Below are 5041 nucleotides of genomic sequence, written 5' to 3'. Positions count from 1 at the left end.
TGAATATCCAGTATCGCTGGGTTAGCTCATTAATATCTATAATTCCATAGACGTGGAGTATCAACTAGGGAAAAGACAAATATTCTACACAGGGGCGTAGTAATTAAGAGATAAGGGAATTAAAGAAATAAGGGAATTGGATCTTACTTAATTCCCAGATCCCAAAAGCTTAGATGGGGAGTCCAGAATCCCCCACTCTACACTCAGTTCTGAATGAGACTAACTTAAGTATAACCTGTTTTCATTTTACAAGTGGCTAGATCTAAAAATCCACTCCATTCTGGACCCAAGAATCCCAACTCAACATCCCTCAGTGTCCAGGAACCCAAAGCCTCCAAGGCACAGTCAGGTTTCAGTACATTTCAGCACCCTGGGCAGTGATTGCTCCAAAGCAGTCAGACACAGAGATCTTCATGGGCTTTGACCAAGTCCATTCTTCTTGCTGGGAGTTGTTCTTACTGAAATTCAGCCTTGTTCAGGAGCATGGCACTGCCCTATTTCCATGGCTGCCCTAGGCTTCCTTACAGTTTTCTCCAGAGGTTCTGTTTCAGCTCTCTATTGTGCAACAGATCATCCCAAAACACAGCGGCTCAAAACAACTATTATCGTTGTAGTTCTGTTGTGCTCAATGGGAGCAGTTCTTTTGTGGGGACTGTCTGGGCTCACACATGTCCCTGCGGTCATTTTGCAACTCTATCAGGACTCACGAGGGTAAATCCCCCTTATTCACACATCTGGGACTTAGGAGCTGGTTATTGACCTGGCCATGTTCTCTGTATGGTCACTTACTGCTTAGTAGCCCAGCCCGGGATTTCTTATGTGGTGGCAGAAGCATTCCAACAAGGTGAAGGTGGAAGCTACAAGACCTCTCAAGGCTGAGCCTTTAGAATTAACACATCATTCCTGCCACGTTCTGAGATCAAAGCAGGTTACAAGGCCAGCCCAGATTTCAGAGATGGGAAAATACACTCCAACTCTTACAGAGAAGAGCTGCAGAATATCATGCCTTTATTTTCCAATTTCCCATTGCCCCCTAACTGCACTTAGCATGAAGTTCAAATTTCCTACGGTTTATGGCTCTGCATAATCTAGACCTTGCCTCTCTCTAAATTGACCCACTACCAATCTCTCCTTGGCTCACTACAAACACTTCTCCCTTTAGGGCTTTTGTATTGCTGTTTCCTCTGCGTGGAATGCTCCTCTTTCAGATCTTTGTGAGGCTGAATTCTATTTTGTCTTTAAGTATAAATGTCAGCTCCTTAAAGGGGCCTCCCCCAAGTACTTCTCCCAATTACTTCTTATCACATTACCCTGCCTTATCCTCATGTAGCCCTTAGCACTAACAGAAACCATTCATTCACACATTACCTATCTTCTCATCAGAATGTATTTATTATTATTATTATTATTATTATTATTATTTTAGATATTATTTGAGAGAGAGAGAGAGAGTAGAGAAAGAGGGAGGGACTTGGGGAGAAGCTGGCTCCCACTTAGCAGGGAGCCAGATGCTGGGCTCAATCCCAAGACTCAAGGATCACAACCTGAGCCAAAGGCAGGTGGCTTTACTGACTGAGCCACCTAGATGCCCCCTCACCAGAATTTAAACACCATGATAGCATAGCCATTGATTCTCTGGTTCACCTCTATATCCCTAGTGCCTAGAACAGTGCCTGATGGCATGTAGTGCTTGATAATGATTTGCTGAAGAAATTAACCATGCAGTGTTTATCTTCACAGCTTTGAAAATCCATATCAGCTTAGAAGACAGAACAACAAAAAAATGAATCTCCATTCTCAAAGTTAAGATTAAAAAAAAAAAGTGGGTTCTTTTCCTGTAATTAGCACACATAGCCACCAAGTGGCAGTAGATGTCTTAATCATTTTGGGCAATGTATTGGGCAATGTTTTTCTTTAGATTCAAATCATGTTTGCCAAAGTCCAAACTAACAGATTTATAGTAACTTATTTTCTACCTTTTAATTATTAATTATTTAGTACACTTTTAAATTTAATTTTACTTTGAAGATTTATTATTTGAGAGAGAAAGTGTGAGCACATATACACATGAGGGAGGGGCAAAGGGAGGGGGAGTGGAGAGAGAATCTGAAGTAGACTCCCTGACCAGCATGGAACCCAACTGGGGATTCAATCCCATAACCCTGAGATCACCAACTGAGCTGAAATAAAGAATCAGATGCTTAGGGGATCCCTGGGTGGCTCAGTGGTTTGGTGCTTGCCTTTGGCCCAGGGCATAATTCTGGAGTCCCAGGATCGAGTCCCATGTCGGACTCCTTGCATGAAGCCTGCTTCTCCCTCTCCCTCTGCCTGTGTCCCTGCCTCTTTCTCTTTCTCTCTCTCTGTCTCTCATGAATAAATGAATAAAATAAAATAAAATAAAATAAAATAAAATAAAATAAAATAAAATAAGAATCAGATGCTTAACTGACTGGGCCACCCAGGCACCCCAGTATACCTCTTTAAATTGCTGACTTGAAACAATTGACAATAAGTAAAGCTGTTTATTCTTAGAGAACAGACTTTTTTTTTTTCTTAGAGAAGCACCTTTTTTCTCAGTGTTTTATTAGTTATTAATTATTAAATATGATTCTTCTCCCATAGATATGTTCTTTTTACTCTATTACAGATTCCACCTTATAGTCACCATGCCCCAGGGCTGATGTGTGGAGCTGGACCTTCAGGCTAGATTTAGATCACAAAGCTTTGTGGCTTCTCTCGGGTGCTTGCCCTATCCTCATTTAAAGCCTGCAGATGATTTCGTTCCCCATGTGTTTCAACTCCCCTTTTCTCAGCCCTAGCTCTTTTATTTCTCTTCCCTGTATCAGAATTAGGTAGGGAGAGAAAAACACCTATTCCGTTATCCTGAACACATGATTCTGCCCCAGGTTTTTTCTAATACAAAGAAAGTAATTTCTACTTGTCCTTAAATAAGAATCAAATATCTCCCTCTATTCAGTGTTCTCATTGGGATTTCTTTAAACTAGTGATTATGTACAATAGGACTTATCTTAGTGAAGCCATAGCAATGTTTCCACAAGAGGCAGTTTATACAAAGTGTTTTTGTGATAAGAGTTCTTTAGAAACTCTTTTTCTATAGAAAGAGATAGCGTTCTTAAACGAAAAATGAAGCCACATTTAGACAAAGCTCCTGATTGGGCATTTAAGCTCCTCTGAAGAGTGCCGGTCCCAAAGGGTAGACCTGGTGGGTCAGCAGCAGGGCTCCACTGTAAGTCACCTTAACATCTCCAGGACCATGTCCTCTCACCAGCTTACATTCCTTCACCAGGCATGCTAGGGGTACAATAAATGCATACAGGAATGATCCAGAGTCAGGGCATTCGCAGCATGGCTGCCTAATTCAACCTAAAGGGTGACTATTTACTTCTTTCTATGGTGATGGCCCGCTCACATTTTTGCATACTGTCCACAAAATGTGATCACCCTGAAGCTAAATGTCTTCTGGATATATATTAACTCAACACACATTAAGAAAGTATTTGTGAGTAAAAAAAGTTCATTGAATGAATGAAGGAAAATGACCAGAGTTCATAGTATTAATTTATATCAATGTGGGTGATGATATCAATGTGGCTGATGTTTTTGTATTGCATGCTCTGTATATTACGTATTTATAAGTTACTCAAATGTACTACTGTACCAGTGATTTCTGGACATAAAAATATATACAAAAATATAAACTTCAAAAAAGAAGATAAACAAGTAATGCTTTTAGGTAATTATTTTATTATTGATAAAGTTTTATTCTCCCTAAAATCTTTTACATATTATTAACATTCTTTGTGAGAACAATGCATTTGAATATGCTGCTTTTTATGTTTTAAAATCTTGGTTTAGGACTGTGTGATATAATCATTCAATGGTCTAGTTCTGAGTTTGGTTGTTTTGTTGCTGTCAGAATGAAAAGAGATACTTCCTAGATCCAAATGGGAGGCTTACACCATCAGCCTCTCTTAACAAATCATGGTATTCATTACTCAATCATGTTCACCAATTATGCAAATGTTTTTCTGGAAATTCAGCTAATGCCTTTCTATGTTCTCTGATCTCAACTTGATTTTCTTACAAATGAATCAGAAGGGGCACTGATGGGATATAACTATGTTTTTATATTTTTATAAAATGTGTTCAAGATTGACTGTGTGATTGATTTTTAAATGCTAGAAAATTGAGTTTCTTAGTGTGAAGAGATGAAAGATTTCATAGGTAGTGCCTATGTCCTGTTTAATGACATCACATAATGATGAAAACAATGTTTTCTCCATAGTACCAGTTGCTTCTGAAAGGCAGTTACTTTCTTCTTTTTTTCTTTTTTTAAGATTTTATTTATTTATTTAAGACAGAGAGAGAGCATAAACGGGGGTGGGGAATGGTAGAGGGAGAGGGAGAAGCAGACTCCCATTGGATGTGGGGCTCGATCCCAGTACCCTGGGATCATGACCTGATCTGAAGGCAGATGCTTAACTGACTGAGCCACCTAGGTGCCCCTGAAGGGCAGTTACTTTCTCACTTATTGTTTAAATTGCCACATTTACCTTTGGAACAGAATAGGTATATGTGTGTATTATGTTTGTATGCATTCTACCTGCTAGGTCGAGATCTAATCATGATTTTTCATTATTTAAAAGGTCAGATATTGGACAAAATTGTCAATCAGCAGCACATCTTCCTGAATGAGCGCTCTTAAGGACTTTGCTATAAGATAACCAGCAAACCTCTTCACATACAAATGATTTGCATGATCACTCCACATGTCATTACAAAATATTTTACTACATTGTAGATTTTTGTAATTTTTGTATTTTTGTAAAATTAATACCAACCCTAACATTCTCTATTTTTTTATGGTCTCACCACTCAAAATGTGGTTTGTTGGCCAACGGCATCAGCATCACCTGAGAGCACATTAAAAGTGGGGAATCTCGTATACAATGGAATATTACTCAGCCATTAGAAACGACAAATACCCACCATTTGCTTCAACGTGGATGGAACTGGAGGG

Source organism: Vulpes lagopus, chromosome 6, assembly GCF_018345385.1.
Source record: "Vulpes lagopus strain Blue_001 chromosome 6, ASM1834538v1, whole genome shotgun sequence".
Taxonomy (NCBI): domain Eukaryota; kingdom Metazoa; phylum Chordata; class Mammalia; order Carnivora; family Canidae; genus Vulpes; species Vulpes lagopus.
Note: the sequence above shows the minus strand (reverse complement) of the source record.